The sequence below is a fragment of the Pinus tabuliformis genome, chromosome 1_2, assembly GCF_031772625.1.
Source record: "Pinus tabuliformis cultivar Carrire ecotype Pingquan chromosome 1_2, CPIR1, whole genome shotgun sequence".
NCBI classification, from domain to species: Eukaryota; Viridiplantae; Streptophyta; class Pinopsida; order Pinales; family Pinaceae; genus Pinus; species Pinus tabuliformis.
The window spans coordinates 950,842,486-950,854,580 of record NC_142298.1 but is presented as its reverse complement, the minus strand read 5'-3'; the positions used below and the strand labels follow the sequence as shown (position 1 = coordinate 950,854,580).

At 31.5% G+C, this 12,095-nt stretch overlaps 1 pseudogene; it reads left to right on the top strand.

Annotated features, from left to right (window-relative positions):
* The first annotated feature begins 4,806 nt into the window (after positions 1–4,806).
* On the top strand, positions 4,807–5,313 carry LOC149209108 (putative leucine-rich repeat receptor-like serine/threonine-protein kinase At2g24130 pseudogene; annotated as a pseudogene).
* The last annotated feature ends 6,782 nt before the right edge of the window (positions 5,314–12,095 follow it).

The window sequence follows — 12,095 nt, the reverse complement described above, 5'->3', positions numbered from 1 at the left end:
TCCTAAATGTTTCTAAATACCTTACAACTACAACCTATAATGCGTTCATGGATGGCTAGACTTTTATTTGCATAGTCAATGTGGAGTATTAAGAAATTTCTAGCCATATTTAACATCTTGCATATTTTCCCATGTTAAAGAGATGTCCCTATCCTTTCGACCTTTTTATGTCCTTAATGAATACTTGTTGACCGTATAGGTACTTGCTAGAGCTCTCTACATTTTTGAATAATCACTCTAGCATATATCATAGATCCCAATGAAAACTTGGAATTTTTATTACTATTATTGTTAAAGGGAGGCATTTTATGAAAATGAATGTTTTAGGCTAAGTGGTCCTACTAGCATCAAATAGGCACAAGAGTTTCTCAATATTGTATAAAGGTCTAATTATTTCAAAATAAGAAGTCACAATGAAGCTATTTTCCATTCCTCATATTTCTTAATGGCATGTTTGTTTCCCATGTTAATGATATTGTTCTATTAATTTGACAAAAATGATTCACGGACATGGATACTTTGGATCTAAAGATTGCTATGTCAAATATAATTTTACATATTTATTTGTTCTTAACATGGATTTGGTTGTCATCCTTCTTTTTTCCAAAGAAAATTTAAAGGACAAAATTTCTCCATTGAGTGCAATTTTAGATGTTTAAATAATAAGTTAGCTTGTTTATATTTGCAATTTAGGCATTAAAATATAATTATTTTTCATATGAATAATACTTAGCCAATACATTTATAATAAAGGGAAATTTTCATGCAATATTTTCTACTCAATTGTCTACAATTGCAATAGTCATTTAACCTTGAAAATTTTGATAATGTACGATTCTTAAATATGTATAGTAGTTTTAGAATATTGATTCCTCCTAAATATTCCTAGATGCCTTACAACTACAACCTATAATGCATTCATGGATGGCTACAATTTTATTTTCATAGTCAGGGCAGAGTACTTAATAATATTGGGTGCCTATTCCTTAGAGTATATGTTACTATTGGGTTTGGCTCTTTGATGGTTATAAGATGATTTTTAATAATATGAAGTGATACTCCATGCAAAGCTAATGTCCATTCACCTTGGGAGGATATGCGAAGCATAAATCCACATCTTTCATTTCCTCTACCATTCTTTAGTTTTTAGTTAGCAGTGTAATTTATTGTGAATAATTGACTCTTGAATTTGCCCCTGATCCCTTTCAGTGAATGATGCCTAAACACTATTTTCTAATGCAGTTATTCTTTTGGACTACTAAGACATGATGATTTGACCTCAACAATTTTCATTCTTGTTTTCCACAATGGGGGGGGAATCTCTACACTCATGTCATTAGCTCCACTCGAAAGTATTGACATCCTCAGGTATGGCATTGGAATTCCACTTTTAGATGATAGCGTTTTTTTTGTAACCAATGGATCTCTTTGTTGTTCCTTTTGCTTACTGTCAAAGAGGTTGATGTATTGTTAAACACTAAGTCATTTGTCCTATTGGGATTATGAATAGGATATGTATCTTATTTGTCATCACCATTACTCCCAACATCCTTATCACTATTTTCCTTTTTTCAAACCCCTACATCTACTAGATTGTTCATCCACGTGGCTAGAAATTTGAGTAACTCCAAATCATCTTCTCGTTGTCTAAAGTTCTTATGTTGGAGAAGAGGATATTTAACAAGGGAACTTAATGATGATATACTTGTGCTATATTGATATCTTTCATGGTCATATAATCCCATGGTTAAATATTTAGGAGTTTCCTTAGTCACTAATTTGTTCATGCTATCACCTTTTAAAACATAACTTTTTTGTCCTTAACAAGCTTTCCTAGTTGTTGACAAGATTAAGCCATTACAGAAAGAGAAGAACTTTTCATGATAAGTAATTGATTGTTCTCAAGAATGAGATGTTTTATTTCCTTATTTATCATCCTAGGGTCACACTTCAATTCCTTACTAGATGTTCCTTCCTTCACCTTGGGCATAAAATCAATATCATAGAATCATTTTCTACCTTTCTTTGTTAAAAGGTCATATCAAGCACCAAATGCCAACTCTCTATTATTATCAATTGAAATGTCATATGCTAAGTCTTAGGGGTCTACATAATCTTTACTTGGGAACATATAATTTCATTTTTGAGAAAGGGATATAAACTTGCAACATGCATCTCTATGGTGAACACATTCCAATTGGTATGAATAGTTTTGCACAAATATGACATGACCGATTATTATTATGGATGTGAATTTTTCATTTCTTCCTTTTATCACTAGGGCACAAGTGGGAGGCTTACTTTAAATGATTTCCTCTAATTAATCTAGAAACAAAATATGACCACCAATGTCTTCTATTGCAAAAACCAACAATAAAATCCTAATGAAAATCCATACTTGATTCTTGTTGTAACGAAATGAGCTACAGGTCTATGGTTGTTAACCACTCTCTATTGAGAAAGGAGGATATAATTATAAATAGTAAGACTTAAGCTTAACCCACTTAAAAATATTGAAAAGGGACACAATTCACATAATGTTGTGGCACTTATTGCCTTGGAAAATTCATAATTTTATGTATTTGTTTCTTCTATTCCACTTGACTATCTAATTAAGATGCAATTTATAATGGATTAGTTCTTGATATAATTCCAAACAACAAATATATATTTGGATGAGAGAATGCATATTATATTTTTGATAGAGCATTATTATCATTAAAATGGATAGATATTTACTTCTTTAACATTAATATAGCATAATATAGATTTGTGGCACACCCAACCCCTAAAGTCACCTTGAGGAGGCGTGGTTATAATCTTTTTTCTTCCTTTACTAAATTCAAACCCCATTTCTAAGGAAACCATTGTATTATAGTCATCAAGAGCTTTCATTGATGTAAATTCCATCTCACTCTAAGCTTAGAGCAATGGAATATGGCCCCTGAAAGATTTTGTACTAGTGTCATGTAAACATGATTGCATCACTAACTTGTCACTTTAGGGTGGTTCCTTATCAGTACCAGGGCCACCTGGCCCTACTATATCATCCATTGACTCTAGTTAACTTACTTTATGCATATTTTAATGAGTAAAATTATTAATTAATTAATTTAAATATTAATAATATACATATTATCATGACATTATGAATATACAATAATCATAGAATTATAAATATACAACACATTATGTTTATATTTCTAGCATATAAAATCATAGGTGAACCCACACACATTCTTTTTTAACTATTCAACAACACATACCTTCATGCTATCTCAAATGGACTTGCCACATGGTGTGATTTGATGTCTTTAGAAACGATCAATGGTCAAAAGGGTGTATTGAATTTTTTTTAGGGTGGATAGGGTTTAATTCTCTCAAGGGTCATGATGGAGGGGTTTGGGCCCATACTACTCACTGGGTATGTGGCACCTCTCCATTGTTGTTGAACTTCATTTGGATTGCAAAAAACATCTTGCCCATTGATTTGATACCACCAATCAATGTCTAGTTGACTTTCCTTTGTGCTTCCACATGATTCCACCATTCCTCGTTTCCCAAATTATTGTCAAATGAACATCCCTGTTGCAAGGCATTCCCTAGATCATATTCACTTCAAATATTCCATGTGAAAATTGGGTTTAGCCTTTGGTGCAATGGGCATACATTTGGGAAATTATTTTAGCATACCTCTAGCATACAAATTTGGCACATGCCCTTGCATAGCCATCACGTCTTAGGAAACACATGTTGCCATATATGGTGGTGCATATGTATTTCCATATCATATTTTATATAGCTTGCAAATGATTTTAAAAAGGCACATGGAAAGCCCATTGGAGCCCTTGCACTATGAATGCAATTGGGACAATATTAGAGATGTCAACCATGCTTAAGAAATTATTTTCTAGCCACAATAAATCGATTATAGGGACATGGCAAAGGCCATAAGATCATAGCTTGACACATATTATAAATGCCTTAATAAATTTTATACTTGAGTTCATTTTATTATAATTAACTCTTTAAATTTTTAGTGTTTTATAATTGAGTTCATTCGATTATAATTAACTCTTTAAATTGTTTAGTGTTTTCCCAAGTTGATATTTGGAAGCTTCCCCTAGCATGTACAATCTACAACCTATAACGTGGAAAATTTCATAGCATGTAGAATTTACATATAGAGTAAATTTAGATGTTCTCTTTTTCATAAAGTCTATTGTATTTTGGAGATATAATCACCATTTTTTTTTCATTATTAAAACCTTTTGTGCATGTAAGAAAAAAATATTCAAGTAAAGTTTAAATGGGCCTTTAAAAGCATGTAATTTACATAATTTAAATTTTCATATTTCATAATAATGTCTAGCCCTCATCAAGAAATTCTAATTGAGGCCATAAGGGCAGTAAACCCAAGGATATAAAGGCTTTAGAGAAACCTATTACTCAACTAGATTTTTGCAATATAAGGCTTTAACCACCCATTACACATTTAGAGGAAAAAGGCTAGACTAAGGGCTATTTTTTGTTAGGAACATAATGCATATAAAATAGCTTCACATAGCAACTAATGGGTTTTCCAATGCGAACTTGTTGGGAAAAGGAAATTATGGGTTAGTGTATAAAGGAATTTTGAGTGATGGTTCATTTGTTGCTGTTAAGGTTCTCCAGTTGCAAAATGAACAAGTTGAAAAGAGTTTTAAAGCAGAATGTAGTGTCTTGCAAAAGGTTTGGCATAGAAATCTGGTGAGAGTCATAACCTCATGTTCCAACCTCCAATTCAAAGCTTTGGTATTCGAGTTTATGCCTAAGGGAAGTTTAGAGAATCATTTGTATCCTGATAAAGATGATAACAATGATGAGGATTTGTGTGAATTGAGGTTGAAAACACGATTAGACATTGCCATAGATGTGGCCCATGCCATGGAATATCTTCACCATGATTCTTTTGTGCAAGTGGTTCATTGTGATATAAAACCCAGCAATGTACTTTTGGATGAAGACATGTCAAGCCATGTGATAGATTTTGGTATTGCAAGACTAATTGGTGCAACCTCAACTGAATCACTTACATCATCACTTGCTTTGAAAGGATCAATGGGCTACATCGCCCGAGGTATGACTTTGAAAACAATAGTTTCACTTGTCTTTTCTCAGTGATAATTTTGTATTATATGGATTGGTTAAGTAAATTTTGATGATTTATTTTTAAATGGTAATGCAGAGTATGGACTGGCTGCGACAATTTCTACAAAAGGAGATGTTTATAGCTTTGGTATTTTGTTATTAGAAATGCTTACTAGAAAGTGACCAACTAGTGACATGTTTGTTGGAGAGCTAAATTTGCACAAGTGGGTGAGCCTTGCATTTCCAAATAGAGTGAAGGAGGTAATTGATGATTTTTTTTTGAAGAGGTGGATGAATATGAATTTGAAGAAAATAATATATACAATTGCCTCCTTTCTTTGCTACATGTTGGCCTGAGTTGTTCAAAAGATTCACCTGAAGAAAGACCAACCATGAGAGAAGTGGCAATGGTATTGGAGAGTATCAGAAAGGATTTGATGGCAACTTCAGTTCCTTCTCAAAGATTGAGACAAAGCATATCTAATTTTCTTAGCAATACAAATGAAGCAAGCAATGTTGTAAATGCCTCAAATGATCAAAGTTCTTCTACAATATAGTTTGTGCAAAGTACAATAGCAATGATTTGAGTCTTGTTAGTATGCTTCCAATAGAAATATCTTTTTTGTAATTATGCACTATCTATTTGTAATTATTCTTGACATGAAAATTATATGGCATTACAATAGTACATTATGGAGATTGTAGATCTACATTTTGTTTCACTTGTTATCCATCTTTACAATAGTACATTATGGAGATTGTAGGTCTACATTTTGTTTCACTTGTTATCCATCTATAAGTCCAATATTATATCCATGAAGTAATCTCTCCAACAATAGTTACTACCAAGAAATTATTGCATTTTTTTTACACCTATAAGTGAAAATATTGTTATTTAAATTTAACATAACATATAAAAATGATTTCTAACCTAATGAAATATTTGTGTGTATTGTTTTAGATCCTAACTTATTGTTTTACTCTGTTTACTAAATGTTATAAGTTGAATTTCTAGTTTAGTTGTGAATTTGAATTGGTTGTACTCTTCAAGTATACCATATTGCTCTACAACTAATGAAACATGAAGATAAATGTTGTGAACCTATAACCTACTAAGAAATTTCTAGTCATATTTAATATCTTCCATATTTTCCCATGTTAAAGAGATGTCCCTATCCCTTCAACCTTTTTATGTCCTTAATGAATACTTGTAGATCATATAGGTACTTGCTAGAGCTCTCTACATTTTTGAATAATCACTCTAGCATATATCATAGATCCTAATGAAAACTTGGAATTGTTATTACTATTATTGTTAAAGGGAAGAATTTTATGAAAATGAATGTTTTAGGTTAATTGGTCCTAGTAGCATCCAATAGGCACAAGCTTTTCTCAATATTGTATAAAGGTATGATTATTTCAAAATAAGAAGTCAGAGTGAAGCTATTTTCCATTCCTCATATTTCTTAATGGCATGTTTGTTTCCCATGTTAATGATATTGTTATTTTAATTTGACAAAAATGATTCACATACATGGATACTTCAGATCTTATGATTGCTATGTCAAATATAATTTTACATAGATATTTGTTCTTAACATGGATTTGGTTGTCATCCTTCTTTTTTCCAAAGAAAATTTAAAGGAAAAATTTTCTCCATTGAGTGCAATTTTAAATGTTTAAAACATAACTTAGCATGACATTTATATTTGTGATTTATGCATCAAAATATAATGAATTTCCATACAAATAATACTTAGCCAATACATTTATAATGAAGGGAAAGATTCATGCAATATTTTATACTCATTGTCTACAATTGCAATAGTCATTTACCTTGAAATTTTTTACCATCTACGATTCTTAAATCTGCATAGTAGTTTTAGAAGATTCATTCCTCCTAAATGTTTATAAATACCTTACAACTACAACCTATAATGCGTTCATGGATGGCTAGACTTTTATTTGCATAGTCAATGCAGAGTATTAAGAAATTTCTAGCCATATTTAACATCTTGCATATTTTCCCATGTTAAAGAGATGTCCCTATCCTTTCGACCTTTTTATGTCCTTAATGAATACTTTTTGACCATATAGGTACTTGCTAGAGCTCTCTACATTTTTGAATAATCACTCTAGCATATATCATAGATCCCAATGAAAACTTGGAATTTTTATTACTATTATTGTTAAAGGGAGGCATTTTATGAAAATGAATGTTTTAGGCTAAGTGGTCCTACTAGCATGAGATAGGCACAAGAGTTTCTAAATATTGTATAGAGGTCTAATTATTTCAAAATAAGAAGTCACAATGAAGCTATTTTCCATTCCTCATATTTCTTAATGGCATGTTTGTTTCCCATGTTAATGATATTGTTCTATTAATTTGACAAAAATGATTCACGTACATGGATACTTTGGATCTAAAGATTGCTATGTCAAATATAATTTTACATATTTATTTGTTCTTAACATGGATTTGGTTGTCATCCTTCCTTTTCCCAAAGAAAATTTAAAGGACAAAATTTCTCCATTGAGTGCAATTTTAGATGTTTAAATAATAAGTTAGCTTGTTTATATTTACAATTTTGGCATTAAAATATAATTATTTTTCATATGAATAATACTTAGCCAATACATTTATAATAAAGGGAAATTTTCATGCAATATTTTCTACTCAATTGTCTACAATTGCAATAGTCATTTATCCTTGAAAATTTTGATAATGTACGATTCTTAAATATGCATAGTAGTTTTAGAATATTGATTCCTCCTAAATATTCCTAGATGCCTTACAACTACAACCTATACTGCATTCATGGATGGCTACATTTTTATTTTCATAGTCAGGGCAGAGTACTTAATAATATTGGGTGCCTATTCCTTAGAGTATATGTTACTGTTGGGTTCGACTCTTTGATGATTATAAGATGATTTTTAATAATATGAAGTGATACTCCATGCAAAGCTAATGTCCATTCACCTTGGGAGGATATGCGAAGCATAAATCCACATCTTTCATTTCCTCTACCATTCTTTAGTTTTTAGCTAGCAGTGTAATTTATTGTGAATAATTGACTCTTGAATTTGCCCCTAATCCCTTTCAGTGAATGATGCCTAAACACTATTTTCTAATGCAGTTATTCTTTTGGACTACTAAGACATGATGATTTGACCTTAACAATTTTCATTCTTGTTTTCCACAATTTGGGCGGAATCTCTACACTCATGTCATTAGCTCCACTCAAAAGTATTGACATCCTCAGGTATGGCATTGGAATTCCACTTTTAGATGATAGCATTTTTTTGCAACCAATGGATCTCTTTGTTGTTCCTTTTGCTTACTGTCAAAGAGGTTGATGTATTGTTAAACACTAAGTCATTTGTCCTATTGGGATTTTGAATAGGATATGTATCTTATTTGTCATCACCATTACTCCCAACATCCTTATCACTATTTTCCTTTTTCAAACCCCTACATCTACTAGATTGTTCATCCACGTGGCTAGAAATTTGAGTAACTCCAAATCATCTTCTTGTTGTCTAAAGTTCTTATGTTGGAGAAGAGGATATTAACAAGGGAACCTAATGATGATATACTTGTGCTATATTGATATCTTTCATGGTCATATAATCCCATGGTTAAATATTTAGGAGTTTCCTTAGTCACAAATTTGTTCATGCTATCACCTTTTAAAACATAACTTTTTTGTCCTTAACAAGCTTTCCTAGTTGTTGACAAGATTAAGCCATTACAGAAAGAGAAGAACTTTTCATGATAAGTAATTGATTGTTCTCAATAATGAGGTGTTTTATTTCCTTATTTATCATCCTAGGGTCACACTTCAATTCCTTACTAGATGTTCCTTCCTTCACCTTGGGCATAAAATCAATATCATAGAATCGTTTTCTACCTTTCTTTGTTAAAAGGTCATATCAAGCACCAAATGCCAACTCTCTATTATTATCAATTGAAATGTCATATGCTAAATCTTAGGGGTCTACATAATCTTTACTTGGGAACATATGATTTCATTTTTGAGAAAGGGATATAAACTTGCAACATGCATCTCTATGGTGAACACATTCCTATTAGTATGAATAGTTTTGCACAAATATGACATGACCGATTATTATTATGGATGTGAATTTTTCATTTCTTCCTTTTATCACTAGGGCACAAGTGGGAGGCTTACTTTAGATGATTTCCTCTAATTAATCTAGAAACAAAATATGACCACCAATGTCTTCTATTACAAAAACCAACAATAAAATCCTAATGAAAATCCATACTTGATTCTTGTCGTAACAAAATGAGCTACACGTCTATGGTTGTTAACCACTCTCTATTGAGAAAGGAGGATATAACTATAAATAGTAAGACTTAAGCTTAACCCACTTAAAAATATTGAAAAGGGACACAATTCACATAATGTTGTGGCACTTATTGCCTTGGAAAATGCATAGCTTTATGTATTTGTTTCGTCTGTTCCACTTGACTATCTAATTAAGATGCAATTTATAATGGATTAGTTCTTGATATAATTCCAAACAACAAATATATATTTGGATGAGAGAATGCATATTATATTTTTGATAGAGCATTATTATCATTAAAATGGATAGATATTTACTTCTTTAACATTAATATAGCATAATATAGATTTGTGGCACACCCAACCCCTAAAGTCACCTTGAGGAGGCGTGGTTATAATTTTTTTTCTTCCTTTACTAAATTCAAACCCCATTTCTAAGGAAACCATCTTATTATACTCATCAAGAGCTTTCATTGATGTAAATTCCATCTCACTCTAAGCTTAGAGTAATGGAATATGGCCCCTGAAAGATTTTGTACTAGTGTCATGTCAACATGATTGCATCACTAACTTGTCACTTTAGGGTGGTTCCTTATCAGTACCAGAGCCACCTGGCCCTACTATATCATCCATTGACTCTAGTTAACTTACTTTATGCATATTTGAATGAGTAAAATTATTAATTAATTAATTTAAATATTAATAATATATACATATTATCATGACATTATAAATATACAATAATCATAGAATTATAAATATACAACACATTATGTTTATATTTCTAACATATAAAATCATAGGTGAACCCACACACATTCCTTTTCAACTATTCAACAACACATACCTTCATGCTATCTCAAATGGACTTGCCACATGGTGTGATTTGATGTCTTTAGAAATGATCAATGGTCAAAAGGGTGTATTGAATTTTTTTTAGGGTGGATAGGGTTTAATTCTCTCAAAGGGTCATGATGGAGGGGTTTGGGTCCATACTACTCACTGGGTATGTGGCACCTCTCCATTGTTGTTGAACTTCATTTGGATTGCAAAAAACATCCTGCCCATTGATTTGATACCACCAATCAATGTCTAGTTGACTTTCCTTTGTGCTTCCACATGATTCCACCATTCCTCGTTTCCCAAATTATTGTCAAATGAACATCCATGTTGGAAGGCATTCCCTAGATCATATTCACTTCAAATATTCCATGTGAAAATTGGGTTTAGCCTTTGGTGCAATGGGCATACATTTGGGAAATTATTTTAGCATACCTCTAGCATACAAATTTGGCACATGCCCTTGCATAATCATCACAATTTGGCTTGTGCCCTTGCATAGCCATCATGTCTTAGGAAACACATGTTGCCATATATGGTGGTGCATATGTATTTCCATATCATATTTTATATAGCTTGCAAATGATTTTAAAAAGGCACATGGAAAGCCCATTGGAGCCCTTGCACTATGAATGCAATTGGGACAATATTAGAGATGTCAACCATGCTTAAGAAATTAATTTCTAGGCACAATAAATCGATTATAGGGACATGGCAAAGGCCATAAAATCATAGCTTGACACATATTATAAATGCCTTAATAAATTTTATACTCGAGTTCATTTGATTGTAATTAACTCTTTAAATTGTTTAGTGTTTTATATGAGTTCATTCGATTATAATTAACTCTTTAAATTGTTTAGGGTTTTCCCAAATTGATATTTGGAAGCTTCCCCTAACATGTACAATCTACAACCTATAACATGGAAATTTTTTATAGCATGTAGAGTTTACTTATAGAGTAAATTTAGATGTTCTCTTTTTCATCAAGTCTATTTTATTTTGGAGATATAATTTTTATTTTTTTCATTATTAAGACTTTTTCTGCATGCAAGAAAACAAATATTAAAGTAAAGTTTTAATGGGCCTTTAAAGGCATGTAATTTACATAATTTAAATTTTCACATTTCATAATAATGTATAGCCCTCATCAAGAAATTCTAATTGAGGCCATAGGGGCAGTAAACCAAAGGCTATAAAGGCTTGAGAGAAACCAATTACTCAACTAGCTTTTGGCAATATAAGGCTTTAACCACTCATTACACATTTAGAGGAAAAAGGCTAGACTAAGGCCTATTTTTTGTTAGGAACATAATGCATATAAAATCTCTTGTGAGTTGAAAATAGAATGCCCACATATATCCTTATAGACTTGTGACAACTCAATGAAGCTCTTACACTTATCCATGGCCTTTACTGAGACCTTTCATTCAACTTAATTTTTGTAAGTTGGGCCTTCAAATTCACATTATAAATTAGGTGAGAATGTCCATAATTATGCCATTTGTTTTTTATAATTTACAATTTCAATGCCTTCAATTATTAGCTGAAACTTTAAACCATTTGTTTTTTTCCTCAAGAGTACAGAAAGCTCCAAAATTTCAATTACAAAGACCTCAAATCCTAGTTAATGCACAAAGGATCATGAACCCAAGGTTGATCCCTTGTATTAGAGTTTTTATGGAATCATCCATTCCTTAATGAAATTTATAGCTTCTTAACCTAATATGTTTTGTGAATACTTAATCAGCTTAGTCTTCATTAGAAATACAATGTATTCCTCCTTGGAGTTGGGTTCATGATACAATT